This window comes from Schistocerca gregaria, chromosome 4, assembly GCF_023897955.1.
Source record: "Schistocerca gregaria isolate iqSchGreg1 chromosome 4, iqSchGreg1.2, whole genome shotgun sequence".
Lineage (NCBI taxonomy): Eukaryota > Metazoa > Arthropoda > Insecta > Orthoptera > Acrididae > Schistocerca > Schistocerca gregaria.
Window position 1 is genome coordinate 546,005,784 of NC_064923.1, and position 23,609 is coordinate 546,029,392.

At 39.8% G+C, this 23,609-nt stretch overlaps 3 non-coding genes across 3 annotated transcripts; all 3 read right to left on the reverse strand.

The window, feature by feature from the left end:
• Nucleotides 1–268: 268 nt before the first annotated feature.
• Nucleotides 269–343, reverse strand: Trnas-cga (transfer RNA serine (anticodon CGA)). The gene has a single exon. It is a non-coding gene; the product is annotated as a tRNA-Ser (tRNA).
• A 1,725-nt stretch (nt 344–2,068) lies between these two features.
• Nucleotides 2,069–2,143, reverse strand: Trnas-uga (transfer RNA serine (anticodon UGA)). The gene has a single exon. It is a non-coding gene; the product is annotated as a tRNA-Ser (tRNA).
• Nucleotides 2,144–2,668: 525 nt separating this feature from the next.
• On the reverse strand, nt 2,669–2,743 carry Trnas-cga (transfer RNA serine (anticodon CGA)). The gene has a single exon. It is a non-coding gene; the product is annotated as a tRNA-Ser (tRNA).
• Nucleotides 2,744–23,609: the final 20,866 nt, after the last annotated feature.

The window sequence follows — 23,609 nt, forward strand, 5'->3', positions numbered from 1 at the left end:
GCATTTCGCGGGCAAGTGCTCTACCAACTGAGCTACTGAAGCACGACTCACGTCCAGTACTCACAGCTTTACTTCTGCCAGTATCCGTCTCCTACCTTCCAAACTTTACAGAAGCTCTTCTGCGAACCTTGCAGAACTAGCACTCCTGAAAGAAAGGATATTGTGGAGACATGGCTTAGCCACAGCCTGGGGGATGTTTCCAGAATGAGATTTTCACTCTACAGCGGAGTGTGCGCTGATATGAAACTTCCTGGCAGATTAAAACTGTGTGCCCGACCGAGACTCGAACTCGGGACCTTTGCCTTTCGCGGGCAAGTGCTCTACCAACTGAGCTACCGAAGCACGACTCATGTCCGGTACTCACAGCTTTACTTCTGCCAGTATCCGTCTCCTACCTTCCAAACTTTACAGAAGCTCTTCTGCGAACCTTGCAGAACTAGCACTCCTGAAAGAAAGGATATTGCGGAGACATGGCTTAGCCACAGCCTGGGGGATGTTTCCAGAATGAGATTTTCACTCTGCAGCGGAGTGTGCGCTGATATGAAACTTCCTGGCAGATTAAAACTGTGTGCACGTGCGAGACTCGAACTCGGGACCTTTGCCTTTCGTGGGCATGTGCTCTATCAGCTGAGCTACCAAAGCACGACTCACGTCCGGTACTCACAGCTTTACTTCTGCCAGTATCCGTCTCCTACCTTCCAAACTTTACAGAATCTCTTCTGCGAACCTTGCAGAACTAGCACTCCTTAAAGGAAGGATATTGCGGAGACATGGCTTAGCCACAGCCTGGGGGATGTTTCCAGAATGAGATTTTCACTCTGCAGCGGAGTGTGCGCTGATATGAATCTTCCTGGCAGATTAAAACTGTGTGCCCGACCGAGACTCGAACTCGGTACCTTTGTCTTTTGCGGGCAAGTGCTCTATCAGCTGAGCTACCGAAGCACGACTCACGTCCGGTACTCACAGCTTTACTTCTGCCAGTATCCGTCTCCTACCTTCCAAACTTTACAGAAGCTCTTCTGCGAACCTTGCAGAACTAGCACTCCTGAAAGAAAGGATATTGCGGAGACATGGCTTAGCCACAGCCTGGGGGATGTTTCCAGAATGAGATTTTCACTCTGCAGCGGAGTGTGCGCTGATATGAAACTTCCTGGCAGATTAAAACTGTGTGCCCGACCGAGACTCGAACTCGGGACCTTTGCGTTTCGCGGGCAAGTGCTCTACCAACTGAGCTACCGAAGCACGACTCACGTCCGGTACTCACAGCTTTACTTCTGCCAGTATCCGTCTCCTACCTTCCAAACTTTACAGAAGCTCTTCTGCGAACCTTGCAGAACTAGCACTCCTGAAAGAAAGGATATTGCGGAGACATGGCTTAGCCACAGCCTGGGGGATGTTTCCAGAATGAGATTTTCACTCTGCAGCGGAGTGTTCGCTGATATGAAACTTCCTGGCAGATTAAAACTATGTGCCCGACCGAGACTCGAACTCGGGACCTTTGCCTTTCGCGGGCAAGTGCTCTACCAGCTGAGCTACCGAAGCACGACTCACGTCCGGTACTCACAGCTTTACTTCTGCCAGTATCCGTCTCCTACCTTCCAAACTTTACAGAAGCTCTTCTGCGAACCTTGCAGAACTAGCACTCCTGAAAGAAAGGATATTGCGGAGACATGGCTTAGCCACAGCCTGGGGGATGTTTCCAGAATGAGATTTTCACTCTGCAGCGGAGTGTGCGCTGATATGAAACTTCCTGGCAGATTAAAACTGTGTGCCCGACCGAGACTCGAACTCGGGACCTTTGCATTTCGCGGGCAAGTGCTCTACCAACTGAGCTACCGAAGCACGACTCACGTCCGGTACTCACAGCTTTAATTCTGCCAGTATCCGTCTCCTACCTTCCAAACTTTACAGAAGCTCTTCTGCGAACCTTGCAGAACTAGCACTCCTGAAAGAAAGGATATTGCGGAGACATGGCTTAGCCACAGCCTGGGGGATGTTTCCAGAATGAGATTTTCACTCTGCAGCGGAGTGTGCGCTGGTATGAAACTTCCTGGCAGATTAAAACTGTGTGCCCGACCGAGACTCGAACTCGGGACCTTTGCCTTTCACGGGCAAGTGCTCTACCAACTGAGCTACCGAAGCACGACTCACGTCCGGTACTCACAGCTTTACTTCTGCCAGTATCCGTCTCCTACCTTCCAAACTTTACAGAAGCTCTTCTGCGAACCTTGCAGAACTAGCACTCCTGAAAGAAAGGATATTGCGGAGACATGGCTTAGCCACAGCCTGGGGGATGTTTCCAGAATGAGATTTTCACTCTGCAGCGGAGTGTGCGCTGATATGAAACTTCCTGGCAGATTAAAACTGTGTGCCCGACCGAGACTCGAACTCGGGACCTTTGCATTTCGCGGGCAAGTGCTCTACCAACTGAGCTACTGAAGCACGACTCACGTCCAGTACTCACAGCTTTACTTCTGCCAGTATCCGTCTCCTACCTTCCAAACTTTACAGAAGCTCTTCTGCGAACCTTGCAGAACTAGCACTCCTGAAAGAAAGGATATTGTGGAGACATGGCTTAGCCACAGCCTGGGGGATGTTTCCAGAATGAGATTTTCACTCTACAGCGGAGTGTGCGCTGATATGAAACTTCCTGGCAGATTAAAACTGTGTGCCCGACCGAGACTCGAACTCGGGACCTTTGCCTTTCGCGGGCAAGTGCTCTACCAACTGAGCTACCGAAGCACGACTCACGTCCGGTACTCACAGCAGGTATGGCTAGAGGACAAATGTAAGGATGTAGAGGCTTATCTCACTAGGGGTGAGATAGATACTGCCTACATGAAAATTAAAGAGACCTTTGGAGAAAAGAGTACCACTTGCATGAATATCAAGAGCTCAGATGGAAACCCAGTTCTAAGCAAAGAAGGGAAAGCAGAAAGGTGGAAGGAGTATATAGAGTTTCTATACAAGGGCGATGTACTTGAGGACAATATTATGGAAATGGAAGAGGATGTAGATGAAGATGAAATGGAAGATATGCTACTGTGTGAAGAGTTTGACAGAGCACTGAAAGAGTCGAAACAATCAGTTTAATAAGTCATGGCTGCAAAATACTAATGCGAATTCTTTACCGAATGGAAAAACTGATAGAAGCCAATCTTGGGGAAGATCAGTTTGGATTCCGTAGAAATATTGGAACACGTGAGCCAATACTGACCCTACGGCTTATCTTAGAAGCTAGATTAAGGAAAGGCAAACCTACATTTCTAGCATTTGTAGACTTAGAGAAAGCTTTTGACAATGTTGACTGGAATAGTATCTTTCTAATTCTAAAGGTGGCAGGGGTAAAATACAGGGAGCGAAAGGCTATTTACAAATTGCACAGAAACCAGATGGCAGTTATAAGAGTCGAGGGGCATGAAAGGGAAACAGTGGTTGGAAGGGAGTAGACAGGGCTGTAGCCTATCCCCGATGTTATTTGGTCTGTATATTGAACAAGCAGTGAAGGAAACAAAAGAAAAATTCAGAATAGGTATTAAAATCCATGGAGAAGAAATAAAAACTTTGAGGTTCGCCGATGACATGGAAATTCTGTCAGAGACAGCAAAGGACTTGGAAGAGCAATTGAACAGAATGGATAGTGCCTTGAAGGGAGGATATAATATGATCATCAACAAAAGCAAAAGGAGAGTAGTGGAATGTAGTCGAATTAAGTCGTGTGATGTTGAGGGTATTAGATTAGGAAATGAGACACTTAAAGTAGTAAAGGAGTTTTGCTATTTGTGTAGCGTTTCTGAAGAAGAGAAATTTGTTAACATCGAGTATAGATTTTTGTGTCACGAAGTCATTTCTGAAAGTATTTGTATGGAGTGTAGCCATGTATGGAAGTGAAACATGGACGATAAATAGTTTGGACAAGAAGAGAATAGAAGCTTTCAAAATGTGATGCTATAGAAGAATGCTGAAGATTAGATGGGTAGATCACATAACTAATGAGGAGGTATTGAATAGGATTGGGGAGAACAGAAGTTTGTGGCACAACTTGACTACAAGAAGGGATCGATTGGTGGGACACCTTCTGAGGTATCAAGGGATCACCAATTTAGCATTGGAGGGCAGTGTGGAGGGTAAAAATCGTAGAGGGAGGCCAAGAGCTGAATACACCCAGCAGATTCAGAAGGATGTAGGTTGCAGTAGGTACTGGGAGATGAAGAAGCTTGCACAAGTTAGAGTAGCATGGAGAGCTGCATCAAACCAGTCTCAGGACTGAAGACAACAACAACAACAACAACATTCTTAATCATTAGGGAGTAAATGGTTTAGGATGTGAGCATTACAATTTCAATGTTAAAATGGACAATTTTTAGATAGGAGCTGCGCTGCTTAGAAAGAAAATGATGTAGGACAGATTGAATAAAAGTATGCTGCCGATCCTGTTTGTGGGTGAGTACAGTGAGAAAGATCTTCTAAATGCAATGTAGGCAGTACTGGTCTTTTTGGATTGCACCAAAAAGATGCAAACTCTGAACAAATGCTCCAACAGTAATTAAGTTTCATTCTTGATAATTTTGTTCTGTTTTCTTGCCAATTGGCAGTCATTTTCCTCATCACTATTTTCTACCTGAGGCTAACTTGAGGCTATTTGCAAATGGTCTGTTGCTGATACTATACCCATCTGCTTTGACTTGTGATGTCATGCTGAGACTCAATGTTTTTGAGTATTTGTGTTTGTAGATTGTGTGTTGTATTTGGTGGCACTCTCTTGTGCTGGATGTTTGTTAGTGAGTTGTTTGACATGAATTGAATGTTTCAGATTGTTATTGAAAGAATTTGTGCTGGATTTATGGTGAGTTACTTTGAATTTGCATATTTTGGCTGATGGATCCATTTTTATGTTTGGAAATATTAAGCCATGTGTTTCTTGTGGTCTGAGATTTAATGTTTTTCTCTTTTCTTCAGTTGTGAAGAAGATACAGACATTTATGAGTAGGTCATTGTTTGTTGCAATGGGCAAAGTTGTTTGTATGTATTAAAATTGGTGGTGATGAGTTTTCATGAAATTTTGGAATTTCCTTGTTACTGTTTGGTAACTGCTGGATTGTTATTGGTAGGTATCATGGGTATTGATGTACAATCGTTCGTTAGGATTCATTTCTGAGATTAGTCATGGGAGCATGGTTTGGTTTGTTCCACTGAGAACTTTGGTTTAGATAGAGTAAGTGAAAGTGTGGTATCTAGGGCTTTGCTTGAGCTATGAGGTTGAAGTGAAATTTGCATCACCATGTTTTAGAGTGTTTGGTTCCTGGTATCGAGGGCTCTTTTGGAGGTATGTAGGTCAAGTGAAAGTTGTGTTGAGTTTTTGAGTTCTGTATGGGCCTTCATTTGAGATATATAGGTCAATAGTTTCCATTTTTGTAATTTTTTTTGTTAAATTTTGAGGATTTTGTGTGTTTGATATTTGGGCAAATATTTGTTTTGCAGTGATGTCATTATTGCCAGTGAGTGGAATAGATCACTATTCTTTTGAAGTTGTGATTGTTTATTCATGTCATGCCACATTAGTAAATGTATATAATGTGAAGGTGCTGTGAGAATGCCCAATGCCTTGAAGACCCATCGACAAAATGACTGTTGTTAAACACTAGCATCACTATCCCCAGTATCCCACTTATAGTGTGATGCAATATGTGATCAGAATAGGTGGATACGTGCGTCAGTGTTTGAAATCTTAATATTTGTTCAAATGCATACTCATAGGTACTTCTTTTGAAGTTGATTTGTATGTCTTTGGCAGCGGAGTGGTGTATTCTACATATAAAATACATGTTACCAATCAGTACATACTTAATTCTTTTGTAATTTGACATGTAGTGATGTTATTCTAATTTGACATCTAGTGACGATATTCTATGTATGTTTGTTCATTTCATTTCATTACTGCTCAGTTCTATCAAAAAGTATTCAATAATTCATTCATTATCCTTTGGGTTTGTTTTTTCCCCAGAAACACATCAAAGATCCAGTACCACACCAGAACTTCAGGAATGTAGAACCAAACGCTCTCTGCCACCACCCTATATTTTCTGGGATGGTTACTAAGGATTCCCAAGATCATTGTTTTATATTTTACCATCTTTGCCAAATTAATGTATCTAGTAATGTATTAATGTTATGGCACTGTCAATATTAGTATCATAGATACACTTTAAGAAAATAAAATGGTTTACTTCCACTGTGAAAACCCATTCTCATAAAATGTTTATTGAAGTTGATGATTCTTGTATCTCTTGTGTTGGAGTTACTGTTGCAGTGAATGTGAGTTTTTAGTATGATATGTTAAAAACAACTGCAGTATAATAAATTTGTTTATTGCAAAAGGAGTTATGTCTCTTACATATATCATCTTATTTTATATGTGTGTTGTTCACAATCCCTGCTTCCACTCCTGCCCCAAGAAAGTTATTACAGAATCATTGCATAATGTTACATCGTGTGTGTGTGTGTGTGTGTGTGTGTGTGTGTGTGTGTGTGTGTGTGTGTGTTGGAAAGTGGGGGGTAGGGGTGGGGAGAGGAGAGTGCATGCACTCTTGAGAAGAGGGTATAGGTCCATTCACTGATGATTATAGGTCCAAGGATAATATTTTTCGACCGAGTTGGTTAGATTTCTTCAAAAGTAAAGCTGAGAAAGCATGAAATTACAATATTTTGTCATTGGCTCTGCATGGAATGTTGAATGTTTTGTTATAATATATTCAATTACTCAAAATTTATTCGCTTAGTGTGAACTGTTCGACATCAGCAGTATTAGGTATAAATCTAATACCTATTAGTGACATGTGAAAATTTCTGCCAGACTACAACTTCAATCCACATTTCTCTCTCATTGTGAGAAAACATTCCATGAGTTTGCAGTCAGATGCTACTGAATCAGTCTCTTGATTGCATAACTTCCAGCAATCTGAATGTGAGTGGGATGAAGAAATACTGAATATTCATCTGTCCTAGAAGCCTGTATATGTTTAGAATAAGGTATAATGAGACCATTGTAACAAATTCAGACGATGATACACAGCTTCTTATTTGTCATGTATGGAGTTCTTTTTCTTTGATTCTTTCCACACATCACCTCTCCTCTGCTTGTAACTTCGGATTGATCAGTCTGTGAGAGTACGTAATGGGCTATGAAAATGAACATGAATTTACAACAGTTTCTTCTAGATATATACAGTTTCGTTTGGCCTTTTAGCTGCAACATGATCTTGAATAAATAGCACAAGTAGAGATAGCAGCAATTGCGGCCAGTGCTTGATTTGTAAAAAAAACAGTACCTGTACTGTGATCTACCAGGGACTGTTTTTTTAATTGATGTCTTAAAACATTATTTAAATTCTTTTTTTTATCAGAGGTATTGGTACAGAATACTATCACATATCAAGCACTGGTTATAACAACAAAAGTAGTTGTCTGGTTTAAAATAGTGGCACCAATAACTGTACCTGGGTTCCTTTGTCATCTTACAGGAATAAAAAAGGAAGATTAATGTTTGACAATATTATAAAAAGGATAGTTGCTACTCACCATATAGTGGAGGTGCTGATTCACAGTTAGGCACAATAAAAATATTATCAAACAAAGCTTTCAGTCAAACAGGCATTCGTCACAATTACATAACATATATTCAGTATCTCCACTATATGGTGAGTAGCAAGTACCGTTTTCATAACATTGTCATTATTACATAATGGATTTTCCACTGTGTGAAGATTAGTGTGTAATGTCCCATTGACCACAGTAGTAAGGACAGACTCAGGTTTCTACCAACAGACAGCACATGCAATGGATACCTTGCCAAGAGTGGAGCTTATCTCTTACTATGTGGTCTCCATCTAAATGGTCACGATCTTCCTCAAGGCTTTTCACATCAGATCTGTGACTGAGTAGCAGGCAACTGATTGTTGCCTCATACCGAATCAGTGATAAGTAAAGAAAATAAAATGAGAGGAAATTTATTCAGGGCATAAGCTTGAAACAGATATTAAATAGACGGATTCTTTGACCAAAGGCTGGCTTACACTACACAAAGTGTTTTCACATTTTATCTGCTTTCCTTTCCTGATTTTCTTCAGCTGATGTGCGTGGCACAGCTGTTTCTGCCAGATGGATTTTCATTTCCTTACAATGCAAATGAAGATGGAAAAAATTCTGCTTAAGTCAAACAAGGTAAAAAATATGGAAATTCCACATAACTGCAAAAGAATGAAATACTGCATAACTGGAGCTTCAGTAGTTACATGAGGCTATTTGTCTGAATGGAGGTTGAGAAAAATGGTTCAAATGGCTCTGGGCACTATGGGACTTAACATCTGAGGACTTAGAACTATGTAAACCTAAGTAACCTAAGGACATCACACACATCCATGCCCGAGGCAGGATTCGAACCTGCGACCGTAGAGGTCGCGCAGTGCCAGACTGAAGCGCCTAGAACCGCTCTACCACACCGGCCGGCAGAGGCTGAGAAGCTGGAAGACTTCAGAAAGGCTTGCGGAGAATCAACATTTGGAGGAGCTGCTGGCACTGTGAATAACTGTCGAGACAGATATCCGTGTTTATGCACTGCTTTCTAGTGAGCAACACTTTGTCATCGAAGAGGTCATTCCAGTTTCCATCAGCTGAAGTCTTGGTACAAGAACTGCTCTTCACACAACAATGACCTGTGCCTGTGCACATTTTTGCATTTATGGAAAAGCAAAGTCAGTTACATTATATTTGTTTTTTTTTCAGTGATAGTATGTCTATAGGTAATAAGTTTCCAGTAACAATACAGTGAGAGAGAGAAAGAAGACGAAATGGGTTGTGGCTAAGACTGTGAATTTGTTTGTTTATCAGGTGCATAGTATGATGATGTAAATTCTTTATCAGAAGCCATCAACTGATTTGGACATACACCTACAAGAATGAAGTCACTTCTCTTGTCTGGATGAAAACAGTTTAAAATAATGTGGGAAATAATCTGGGCAATAATTTACTTATTTCTGCAATCTTGTCTGGGAAAAAGAACTTCTTAATACAGACTCTGCTTCTGTCTATTTAACAAACTAATACTAATGACACAATTTCTGTGACTGAAAAGCAAATGTCTAGTTGGGGGCACTGGCTTAATTGTGTAACTTAAGCCATAGCTATTGTAAATGTAAATGATGTGGTTGAGAGATGGTTATGGCAGTTCACTTCATGGTGTATGGATGGTGAGTGCCATGTCTAGACTTTTGTGAGGGGATTTGCGTGGAGGGGGGGCTGCTTTTGTGAAAGTTTACACTGTCATCTCATATCGGTAACTGAGTAAGCTGATCACCAAACAAAAAGATAGCATATTTGTAGTTTATTTGTTGTAGTAAACATGATGCTACCACAGGGTTTCAATGTCTGCCTGATGTCTCTCCTGCTATGCAGTGCTGTGACAGGAGACCTCAGCAACGTCTATTGACATGCATCTGGCTGGTGTTAGGCACTTTTCTGGATCACTGAAGCCCACTCACAAGAGTTTCATTAACATATTGATGGCAACAATACAATTAACTCTGAAATTCACACTGTCTGAGAAAGCAGAGAAATGTGATTGTGATTTTTGCAGAAAACTTGCTGAACATATCAACAATGTTTTGTGTTCAGTAGCTGCAGAAGACTGTTATCAAGACTGCTATGCTAAATTATTGTCAACCCCCCCCCCCCCCCCCCTCTGTTTGAAATGGGGGCCACACTCTAGGTACCAAGTTTCATGCCGCTTTGTAAGAAATGTGCAATTTTCTAAATTCTTCAGAAAAATCCCAATTTTCACTGTAGGATTTATTGCAGAAAGTCAATGAATGACTCCCAGACTCAGATTATTATAAAAATGCTTAGAATACAAATTCACCAAACATTACATTTATGGAGTCATTCCACAAATATTCAATGATCCATCTCCAAATCTCCAGTCTGGTTGAGGTCCATTGATGATATATCTTCATGATCTGGATTCAGGGCCAAGGCAACCTATCTACATTCTTTCAGAACCTCAACAGCATTTCTCCTATCTGCTTCACCTGATCCTCCTCTACACAATGTGCCACCTTCCTGGAAGTTGACCTCCACCTTTGTGATGGCTCCATCCACACCTCAGTCAACATCAAACTCACTCACTACCAGCAGTACGCATTTTGACAGCTGCCATCCCCTCTACACAAAAAATCCCCCCCCCCCCTCTCCACATACAGCTTAGCCACTTGTGGAAGACATACCTGCTCTGATGAAAACTCCCTTGCCCTGTATGCTGAAGGGCTAACAAAGCCCTTTGCAGACAGCAACTTTCCCCCAATCTAGTCCACAAAAAATTTCCTGTGCCATATCCTCACACATCTCTCTCCCACCACCCCCAACAATCAGCTAAAAGAAGCATCCCCTTATCAGCCAATATCTCTCTGGAGTGGAACAAGTAACCATATTATTCACCAGGGCTTTATCTCTCATCTTGCCCTGAAAGAGTGACATCCTACCCAAGATCCTACGCACCCCTCCTAAAGTGGTGTTTCTTTGCCCACCCAACCTACACATCATCCTAGTGTATCTCTGTGCCACTCCCACTCTCATCCACTTATCACAGAGATCATATACATGTGGCAGACCAAAGTACAAGATCTGCCTAATTCACCCACCCAGCACCTACTATTCTAGTCATATGACTGGCTCAGCCCATCCAACTGATGAAAGATCACCTAAATACGAATTTTGGTGCTTTACTTAAATGTGGTACATCTACTACCAGCAAAATATAAGGAAGAAGTAAGAAATTAATCTAAGGAGTAGATTTATAGGAAATGGAGTTACTTCAACTTGCTAAGTTTCAAGTTCCTCATCTGTACAATAGAAGTATGTATTCTGCTGCCCCCACCTCAAAAAAGTTAATCTGCAGTTCTCAAATCCAAAATGGTGCATGTCAGTCAGTGTTTAGGAAGCTACTGTTGATTGCTTTAGCACTGCAGATAATCTGGCTGGATTATGAAAACCTACCTAATTTGGGATATCTTTAACGCAACACACAGCTGCAAGTTCCTGAGGGGGGGGGGGGGGGGGGGGGGGGGGGGGGGGGGAGGGGGGGGGAATAAATAAATAAAAAAAATGGAATGCTATAAAATAATAATAGAGCATTTGTGTACATAGTACACAGATCTACAAAAGCAAACTTAAGAGAGAGTGACATACAAGGGCAGTCAGATTAATACAAAAAAGGTGGGAAAAAAGTAAGTAAACTATTCATTAACACAGAAGTACTTGCCACAGTTGTTAACATATTTTTATTCCACTGTAACTGCCTTACAAAGGGGTCAAAGCCTTTGTGAAAAAATATTTGCAGTTACCAGGCACACACATCTTTATCTGAAGCAAAGGGACAGCCATAAATGTTTTTCTTCAGGGCTCTAAAAATATGGGAATCAAATGGGGAGAGATTGCGACTTTATGGGGAACGTGTAAGTGTTTCCCAGGAAAACTTCTACAGCATACTCTACAACCTTGGCAGGCATTTTATACACAGGTTGCTTATACTATGCTACAGAGTTTTGTCTGGGAAGCTTCCACACAACCTCCATGCAGCTCCCATCTCTCCTAATATGATTTCCATATTTTTGGAACCCCAAAGAAACATTCTTGGCCATTCGTTTGGTTCACACCAAGAGGTGCACACATGGATGCAATCATAGTTTTCATAGACAACCACAAACAGTTTTCCATGAACCAATTGACCATCTTGTCTCACAGCTATGGTGATTACTTTTGAAATACTAAATAGTTTACTTACTTTTTTTCCTAGGTTCGGATCCCATGCAGAGGCAATCACAAATATTTTTCAATTCTGCTATGTTGACTCAATGATAAATCTATAATGGCAAATTCATGATTAGGTTGGGATTTCTTAATTAACACATACTCTGCCTGTAAACCCCCCCCCCCCCCCCCCCCCCCCACACACACACACCACAAACACACACACCACACAAAAATTCATAAGACCAATTTTGTGTATCGGTTTCTTTGGGTGGCAGAGGGGAGAAGGACATAGCTGACAAGAGACATATAAAACTGGACATTATAACCAATCCATAATGGAGATGCTCAATGTGACAGTATGCAATGATTCTGCAATTACTTTCTCTGGGTGGGGATGGGAGCAGGGATTGCGAACAACACACATATAAAATGGGACCTTATAACACATGTAAGACACACAACTCATTTTTCAATAAATAAATTTATTTTACTATAGTTGTTTTTAACATATACTAAAAAATCACATTCATTGCAACAGTAACTCCAACACAAGAGATACAAGTGTTATTCACTTCAATAAACAATTTATGACAGTGGGTTTTCACAGTGCAGTGTAAACCATTTCATTTTCTTAAAGTGTATTAATATGTTACCGGACATATTAATTTGGCACATATGGTAAAATAAAAATAATGATCTTGGGTATTGGCTGTGGCCAAACCGTAGTAACCACCCCAGAAAATGTAGGTTGGTAGCAGAGAATGTTTGGTTGTGCAAGTCTGTAGTCATGCTGTTGTGATACTGGATGTGCAATGTGTTTCTGAAAATAAATCAAAGGTATATTGAATTAATTATTCAATTTTTTTGACGGAACTTGGCAGTAATGGAAAGAACAAACATAAGTAGAATAGCATAACTAGATGTCAAATTAGAATAACATTACTACATGTCAAATTAGAATAACATCACTACATGTCAAAATACAAAAGAATTAAGTATGTATTCATCAATAACATGAATTTTCTATGTAGGATACATCACTCTGTAAATCAATCTCAAATGAAGTACCTAGGAGTAAAAACTCCTACATCTGAGCACATATTAAGTTGTCAAATGGTGAAACATATAATCAGCTAATCTGATTATGTATTACATTCACATTGCAAGTGGGCAGCTGAAGACAGTGATGCTACAGATTTGATGATGATGATGGTGATGTGTGCTTTGTTGGCACTCAACTGTGTCGTTATCAGCGTCAGTACAAATTCCCAACCTATGCTCAGTCCAATCTCGCCACTTTCATGAATGATGATAAAATGATGAAGACAACACAAACACCCAGTCATCTCGAGGCAGGCGAAAAATCTCTGACCCCGCAGTGAATCGAACCCGGGACGCCAAGCTCAGGAAGTGAGAACGCGACCACGAGACCATGAGCTGTGGACTGCTATGGAGTTACCGACAGTCTTTATGTAGGTGCATGTTCAAGGCATTTAGCATTCTAACAGCACCTTCACATTATATACATTTACTAATGACATAAACCACCACAATTTCAAAATAATAGAGATTTCTTCTACTCATTCATCATATTCTGTACATCCCACCAAGAAGGTGAACCTACAGGGCTAAGGAACAAGCAAAGATGCATATTAACAAAAGACAACCAAACATTGCTAAGCTGTATACAATATTAATAAGAAACTATCACAATACTGCTTAATACTAGTTCTGTTTATGCCAGTTAAATGTGTTCTTGTGAATTAGAAAGAAAGCTGCTGCTACTTCAGTTACATTAGGTAGCTGCAGGCTGTCTTAACAGAAACTTAATATTTACTTCATTAATCAAGTTTTTTCAAAGAAAAAAAGTAACCTAAATATGTAATTACACAGGACAGTTTACAAAACACTATTTGGCATCCATCTAAAGAAGGAATCAAATCCTTGCACTAAGATAATCAGTGGAAGGAGTCACTAATGAGGTATGTTTTAAATTTTCCTTTGAATTGGCTGAGATAACTAATTCCTTGCAGTATGTTAGATGGAAGCTTCTCAAATATCTTCATACCATAGTACATAACATTGTGAAATCCTAGGTAAGGATGCAAAGTTTGCACAAAAGTTATATTTGTGCCTTGTATTAATAGGGCAGATCACAGTTCAACTTGAACTGATTTTTCACAACCACACTACACTTTGACTAAAATATCTCTGTGCTTGTGGAAGTGTCTAGGAGTCAGCCAACTGCAGTTCTTTCTTGACACCTATGTGACCACTATAATGATTGATTTTTAGGCACCACACAGCTTTCTCAGGTACAGTATGATGCATCTACATCTACATACGTACTCCGCAATCCACAATAAGGTGCACGGCGGAGGGTACCTGTTCCACACCCAAACAGAACGAGGGAAAAATGACTGCCTATATGCCTCTGTACGAGCCCTAATCCCTCTCATCTTTGTGGTCTTTCCACAAAATATAAGTTGGTGGCAGTAAAATTGTACTGCAGTCAGCCTAAAATGCTGGTTCTCTAAATTTCCTCAGTAGCAATTCATGAAAAGAATGTCTCCTTTCCTCCAGAGATTCCCACCTGAGTTCCTGAAACATTTCTGTAACACTTGCGTGATGATCAAACCTACCAATAACAAATCTATAGGTCGTATTAGTGTTTTATAAGTAGTCTCCTTTGCAGATGAACCACATCTTCCCAAAATTCTACCAATGAACCAAAGATGACTATCCACCTTCCCCACAACTGCTATTACATGCTTGTCCCACTTCATATCGCCCTGCAATGCTACGCCCAAATGTTTAATCAACGTGACTGTGTCAAGCGTTACACTACTAATGGAGTATTCAAACATTACGGGATTCCTTTTCCTATTCATTTGCATTAATTTACATATATCTATATTTAGAGTTAGCTGCCATTCTTTACACCAATCACGAATCCTGTCCAAGTCATCTTGTATCTTCCTACAGTCACTCAACGATGACACCTTCCCGTACACCACAGCATCAGCAGCAAACAGTCGCACATTGCTATCCACCCTATTCAAAAGATCATTTATGTGGATAGAAAACAACAGCGGACCTACCACACTTCCCTGGTGCACTCCAGATGATACCCTCACCTCCAATGAACACTCACCATTGAGGGCAATGTACAGGGTTCTATTACTTAAGAAGTCTTCGTACCACTCACATACTTGGGAACCAATCCCATATGCTCATCCCTTAGTTAGGAGTCTGCAGTGGGGCACTGAGTCAAAAGCTTTTCTGAAGTCAAGGAATATGGCATCCATATGATACCCTTCATCCATGGTTCGCAAAGTATCAGGTGAAAAAAGGGCAAGTTGCGTTTCACAGTAGTGATGCTTTCTAAAGCAACTTCTCTGTATCAAGGAAAATCATTATATTCGAACTGAGAATATGTTCAAGAATCCTGCAACAAACCGATGTTAAGGATATTGGTCTGTAATTTTGAGGATTCATCCTTCTACGCTTCTTATATGCAGGCATCACCTGTGCTTTATTCCAGTTACTCGGGACTTTACACTGGGCAAGAGATTCGCGATAAATGCAAGCTAAGTAAGGAGCCAATGCAGTGGAGTACTCCTCGTAAAACCAAATTGGAATCCCATCAGGACCTGGCGATTTATTTATTTTCAACCCATTCAGCTGCTTCACGACCCCAGGGATGTATATCACTATGTCCTCCATACGGGAATCTGTATGAGACTCAAACAGTGGTATGTTTGTACAATCCTCCTGCATGAAAGATTTCTCAAATGCTAAATTTGAGAGTCAAGGGGAGAGCCAACTGTTGCCCCATTCACCATCCCCACTGATGTACTTCTGCTCTAAAGATGGATATTTAACAAAAACCTTGTGGTATAAAAGAGTACAATGATTGCTTGTGCTATTTAGAAGTAGATCTAAATATTCCATAACAGTAACATGAGCAGTGACAGAGACCAATATGTTCATTATTTTTACTTTTCAGCCAATAAGCTGGCTGGTAATTTGTAAATAGCCAGTATGGAGCCATAAACACAAAAAAGACACAGAGTGTATAACCAATGTAATCTATACCATTTTGATAGAAACAGACCAAAGATCCTTGGAACATAGCATTATTTTTAATTAATCAAAATACACACAAACTATATCCAAAGAACAAAATCAGTTTACTTAAAAGTGATCCACTTCTCTATTATAAACGGTAGATTGGCGTAAAGTCATGATTCCACCTGCCTGTTTTGATCAGTAATGCCACCAACATGGTGTACACTATTTCAAGCCCATGTAATATGGGGACCACGACGTCACTCATTATACCTGCAAACAAACATAAATAATGTGAGGTATTTAACTCGAGCAATAGACTGAAACTAACAGGACAACCAAATGAATAGGGCAAACTAAATAAATGACAGTAACAATAATGACATCACTGCAAAAATGACATCACTGCCAAAAATCAAGCACACAAAATCCTAAAAATTTAACAAAAAGCATTACAAAAATGAAAACTATTGGTGTTGTATATTTCGTATGACCTATATAGCTCAAATGAAGACCTCAATACTAGTAACCCATACAGACCTCAAAAACTCAACACAATTTTCACTTGACCTACATGCCTCCAACAAAGCCCTGGATACCATGAACCAACCATTCTAAAACAGGGTGTTGCAACTTCACCCTCATAGCTCAAGCAAAGTCCTAGATACCACACTTTCACTTACTCTATCTAAACCAAAGTTCTCAGTGGAACAAACCAAACCATGCTCACATGACTAATCTCAGAAATGTATCCTAACCAACGATGGTACCTCAATACCCATGATACCTACCAATAACAATCCAGCAGTTACCAAACACTAACAAGGAAATTCCGAAATTTCATGAAAACTCTCATCACCACCTATTTTAATACACACAAACAACATTGCCCATTGTAACAAGCAATGACCTACTCATAAATGTCTGTATCTTCTTCACAACTGAAGAAAAGAGAAAAACATTAAATCTCAGACCACAAGAAACACATGGCACTAATATTTCCAAACATAAAAATGGATCCATCAGCCAAAATATGCAAATTCAAAGTACCTCACCATAAATCCAGCACAAATTCTTTCAATAACAATCTGAAACATTCAATTCATGTCAAACAACTCACTAACAAACATCCAGCACAAGAGAGTGCCACCAAATATAACACACAATCTACAAACACAAATGCTCAAAAACATTTGAGTCTCACCATGACATCACAGGTTAAAGCAGATGGGCATAGCATCAGCAACTGACCTTGTGTGAATAACCTCATGTTAGCCACAGGTAGGAAATAGTGATGAGGCAATGACTGCCAATTGGCAAGAAAACAGAACAAAATTATCAAGAATGAAACTTAATTAGTGTTGGAACATTTGTTCCGAGTTTGCATCTTTTTGGTACAACCCAAAAAGGCCAGTACTGCCTACTTTGCATTTAGGAGATCTTTCTCACTGTACTCACCCACAAACAGCATTGACAGCATACTTTTATTCAATCTGTCCTACAGCATTTTCTTGCTATGCAGCACAGCTAAGATCTAAAAATTATCCATTCTAACACTGAAATTCTAATACTGACAACCTAAGTTCAACAACTCCATTACTTAACATTTCAACATGTTTATATGATGATTACCTTTGAAGAATCCTTCCAACAGCCACTACAACAGTACTAAATTGCATAAAACACAGCTATGATAGATCTGCCATTTATAATGTTTATGAGTACAACACTACATGTCACAGTATTAAATAAAACCTATACATTTATATGCTATGGGAACATACGATATTCTAACCACAATCATTTTAACCATTCAGCTTATTTGCCACCCAGAATGCGAATGTATATCACTTTTCCTGTTTTCTATCCAACAATTTTGCATTCCGCTTTTCACCTCTTAGAAATCACAATAGCTCAAAGTCTATTGCTGAGTTACTACAACAGTTCCACGCAGCACCTACCACCTCGACAGAAAACTTAACAAACACAACACAACACACTAACACAGTAATTTCTGCCCGCCAAAAATTTCGTCTTCAAAGATCACACTCACAACGCCTTCGACTGTATGTGATAACTTCTGTGAACTACGTCACTTCCCATGTTTCGCTTCGCTACACTCTTGTGTAACCAAACACATCCTGTAGCCTTTTTTACCACTAGTAAAGGGTTATTCATAACACTCGTACTACATTCTATTATTTTGCTGTTAGTCATCTTATCTATTTCTTCTTTAACTGCTTCTTTCAAGCTCACTGGTATTGGATAAGGTTTACAGAAAAATGGAGTATTATTTTTGATCTTAAATTTACATACGTAGTCACTAATAGTACCTGGACTATCAGAAAATACCATTTCGTATTACAATAGAATTTTAGAATTCAATTTTTGGTTGTTGTTAAATATTAAGAATTCACTTACTTTATTTTGTATGTCAGCTGGGTGTGATGGATGATTTAAGCCTTCAATTTCTGGTAACAATTGTGCTGTCACTGTTAGTCGTAAACGGTGATTCTCAGTTATTTGTTTACTTTTTTAGGGGTCTGTCACAAACTTTACCCAGTGTTTATCGCCTTCTAGTCCAAAATAAAGACAACTGTCCTCAAAATTCAATATGACATTAAATTCTGATCGCCAGTCTAGACCCAATAACACATCTCTATTGATGTTTTCCACTACTAAAAGTGTCTGATGAGATGGGACAATCCCAGTGCTGCAGTTCACCTGAGTGTCGTATTTCACAACTTTACTTTTGGTTCCAGAAATGTATACTGTATACACTCTTGTTATCAGTAATAGCAGTAAGTTATGTTTATTTTTCAATGTATTAAAGAAACCACTAGAAATAATTGACACTTCACTACTAGAAACAATAAATATGTTGACGTCTAAAACTTTTACCTTTTCAGCTATAATTGGTTGTAGATTAACTGTAGTTAAGCTAGGTTCTTCTAGTAACAACCATTCTTTGGTAGGTACTTTATGCATAAAGCTAACATATTTATCATAAGCTAGGCCATCTAATGTATTCCAACACCCTGGATCCAGATCGCACAACGTTTTCCTCGTTATTTGCAATCACAGGCTGGTTACCAAACCGGCATATTGCATTACCAGTTTGTACTCTATTACTACTAGGTGTAAATTCCTGTGATGTTACTGGGCCTATATTCGAAAGTGGATGTCTCTCTTGATAATTTTCGTCACCACCATTCCGATTGCACTGGTGTACTGTGGCCAAATTAGTCTCATGTGTCTTAAAATTATTACTACTACTATTATTATTTCTTCAACAGGAATTCTGACCTTCATTTTGATGTAAGTTCTCATTTCAGTCTTTATTCAAGGCATCCAGTGTGTCTACAAAGGATAACCATTTTTCTACAGTCTACAGTCTTCCTTATTAAGATTCTAACTAATCCCTCTTTCTCCATGGGTTTATCCAAGTAATTTTCTCATGTCAGATACCAGTCAAAATATCTTCTCATAGTTCCCCACATACTGTTATAATACTTTGGGCCCCACAAATCAGATAATAACTTTTCTTGAGCACTGACTGACCTGTACTCCTCCTCAAACTTTTTATGGAGGTCAGCCCAAGACGAAAACTTCTCACTGTTCACAGTGCTCCATTCTGAAGCTTCTCCCAAAAGGTACCTTACCACGAATTCTATTTTTTCCGAGTCTTTCCAGTTTTTAAGCAAGGCTTGGTTAAATCGTTTTAAAAAATGAGTTGGGTGTACATCCCCATCTGGCTTAAATTTTGGAAACTGCCTAGACAATCCTGAATTTGTTCCCCATTGTAAATCTGTCATGACTTCACTAGTCAATACGACGTTAAAAGAAGTTGCTTTTTTATCTACTCTATCCTGATTAATTCATTGACATTCCACTTACTGTCATTGACTTAATAAGAGAGAGTTCCAGACATGGAGTCGGAGGTTATTTTCGTGGCAACTTTTCTGTCTATCATCTCCTCTACGTATTTCTCCAGACCACTTATATTTATAGTGTCTGAAGTTGCTAGTGCTTCCTTAAAATTTCTTTCCACACTCTCAACTCGAGTGTTGACGCCTGCAATTTGTGATTGGACAATGTTGTTGTTGTTGTTGTTGTTGTTGTTGTTGTGTGGTCTTCAGTCCTGAGACAGGTTTGATGCAGCTCTCCATGCGATAGGGATCAGCTTATCCTGTCTTTTCCATTTACATATACATTTTTATTATCACATAACATGCCTTATACAATCAAAGATTGTGACATAGGTGACTTGTCAGTTTTACACTATATATATAAAATAGAAAGAAACTTCCACATGGGAAAAATATATTAAAAACAATGATTCCAAGACTTACCAAGCGGGAAAGTGCCGGTAGACAGGCACAATAAAATAACACACAAACACACACACACAAAATTTCGAGCCTTTGCAACCGGCGGCCAAACAAAGATTCCAAGACTTACCAAGGGGGAAAGCACCGGTAGACAGGCACAATAAAATAACACACAAACAGGCACACACACACAAAATTTCGAGCTTTCGCAACCGGTGGCTGCTTCGTCAGGAAAGAGGGAAGGAAAAGGAAAGATGAAAGGATGTGAGTTTTAAGGGAGAGGGTAAGGAGTCATTCCAATCCCGGGAGCGGAAAGACTTACCTTAGGGGGAAAAAAGGGATAGGTATATACTCGCGCACACACACATATCCATCCATACATACACAGCCACAAGCAGACACACACACAGGGTGTTTCAGAAATGACCGGTATATTTGAAACGGCAATAAAAACTAAACGAGCAGCGATATAAATACACCGTTTGTTGCAATATGCTTGGGACAACAGTACATTTTCAGGCGGACAAACTTTCGAAATTACAGTTGTTACAATTTTCAACAACAGATGGCGCTGCAAGTGATGTGAAAGATATAAAAGACAACGCAGTCTGTGGGTGCGCCATTCTGTACGTCGTCTTTCTGCTGTAAGTGTGTGCTGTTCACAACGTGCAAGTGTGCTGTGGACAACATGGTTTATTCCTTAGAACAGAGGATTTTTCTGGTGTTGGAATTCCACCGCCTAGAACACAGTGTTGTCGCAACAAGACGAAGTTTTCAACAGAGGTTTAATGTAACCAAAGGACCGAAAAGCGATACAATAAAGGATCTGTTTGAAAAATTTCAACGGATTGGCAAAGTGACGGATGAACGTGCTGGAAAGGTAGGGCGACCGCGTACGGCAACCACAGAGGGCAACGCACAGCTAGTGCAGCAGGTGATCCAACAGCGGCCTCGGGCTTCCGTTCGCCGTGTTGCACCTGCGGTCCAAATGACGCCAACGTCCACGTATCGTCTCATGCGCCAGAGTTTACACCTCTATCCATACAAAATTTAAACGCGGCAACCCCTCAGCGCCGCTACCATTGCTGCACGAGAGACATTCGCTAACGATATAGTGCACAGGATTGATGACGGCGATATGCATGTGGGCAGCATTTGGTTTACTGACGAAGCTTATTTTTACCTGGACGGCTTCGTCAGTAAACAGAACTGGCGCATATGGGGAACCGAAAAGCCCCATGTTGCAATCCCATCGTCCCTGCATCCTCAAAAAGTACTGGTCTGGGCCGCCATTTCTTCCAAAGGAATCATTGGCCCATTTTTCAGATCCGAAACGATTACTGCATCACGCTATCTGGACATTCTTCGTGAATTTGTGGTGGTACAAACTGCCTTAGACGACACTGCGAACACCTCGTGGTTTATGCAAGATGGTGCCCGGCCACATCGCACGGCCGACGTCTTTAATTTCCTGAATGAATATTTCGATGATCGTGTGATTGCTTTGGGCTATCCGAAACATACAGGAGGCGGCGTGGATTGGCCTCTCTATTTGTCAGACATGAACCCCTGTGACTTCTTTCTGTGGGGACATTTGAAAGACCAGGTGTACCGCCAGAATCCAGAAGCAACTGAACAGCTGAAGCAGTACATCTCATCTGCATGTGAAGCCATTCCGCCAGACACGTTGTCAATGTTTTCGGGTAATTTCATTCAGAGATTTCGCCACATTATTGCTACACATTGGATATGTGGAAAATATCGTACTATAGTGTTTCCCAGACCGCAGCGTCATCTGTTGTTGACAATTGTAACTACTGTAATTTCGAAAGTTTGTCTGTCTGAAAATGTACTGTTGTCCCAAGCATATTGCAACAAACGGTGTATTTATATCGCTGCTCGTTTAGTTTGTATTGCCGTTTCAAACATACCGGTCATTTTTGAAACACCCTGTATATATATATAATACTAAAAATAGACAATAAACTAATAATACATATGGTGTAACATCTTCAAAAAGATATTTTAATTACAATTATAATGCATTTTGCCATTCAAGAAATCTTTTGTATTATAGTAACATTTACCTTTCAGATATTTTTCCAGGCCTCTTTTGGTACCTTTTACATTTGGATCATCCATACCCTTCCATATTTTATTTACAAATTTCATGCCCATATAGTATGGTGGTTTTTCATATGATTTTAATCAGTGAGTAGGTAACATGTAGCTCGTTCTATATCTAGTATCATATTGATGTAAGAAGCAGTTGCCCTCAAAAAGTTTTAGGTTTCTTTTTGTGAAAGTGAGAGTTTCGTAGATATGTATGCTTGGAATGCTCATTAGATTTAGTTTCACAAATAGGCCTAAAGGTTTACAATGTTGCTTTGGTTTTGCTCCCACCATTGCTTGGATGATTCTTTTTTGTAGTCTAAAAGCTCTAAGTAAATTTGTTTTTTTTCAGACCCCCAGAAAATTATACTCTACCTAATGACTGAAACAAAATATGCATTATATACAGCTTTTCTAAGAGCTAAATCAGTAATATTATACAAGATATTCATAATTTATAAGGCTATTCAGTAGACCCAGTATATTGTCCAAATGGTGACTCCATAACATGTTTTTCTTGACTAATACGCCAAGGAATTTGACACAGTCTGCAGTCTCTAATTTTTTTGTCCATATACCTTAATTCACTTATAGACTGTGCAGATTGTTTTGTGGTGAAACAAACAATTTCTGTTTTTGTAAAATTTAATGTCAAGCTATTGTTTTTGACCCATGCCCACACTTCCCCAAGTGTTTGTTCAGTATGATGAATTAGGACGACTTCGTTTTTACAACTGACTACAGCTGTTGAGTCATCTGCATAGAGGATAGATTCAAACTGTACCTGGCATGGTATACAATATAATACAGAAAAAATAGTGGCCCTAATATTGAACCTTGTGGAACATCTAATCGATTGTGTTTCCAGCCAGAAAGAAATTTCTTGCCATTGATGTTAATAAGTACTCTTTGTGTTTTGTTTCCCAAGTATGATGACATCCAGCTAAGAGATTTGCCTTGAAAACCATAGCGTGCCAATTTTTGGAGAAGCAGGTCATGATTTACTGTTTCCAAGGCTTTGAACAGGTCACAAAAGATGCCTGAAACACACATTCTATCATCAAGACATCAGATGATTTTTGTGACTAATTCATTTATAGCATGGATTGTGGTGCGGCCTTTTCTGAAACCATATTGATTGCATAAGATACTGCTGTGAGAAGAATTGTGATTTTCGATCTGATCAAATGCAGCTCTTTCAAATATTTTTGAGAAGATTGGTAACAGTGTGATGGCCTATAGTTGGCCAATACATCTTGTTTGTCTTTCTGTATGTACTGGCTGAACTTCTGC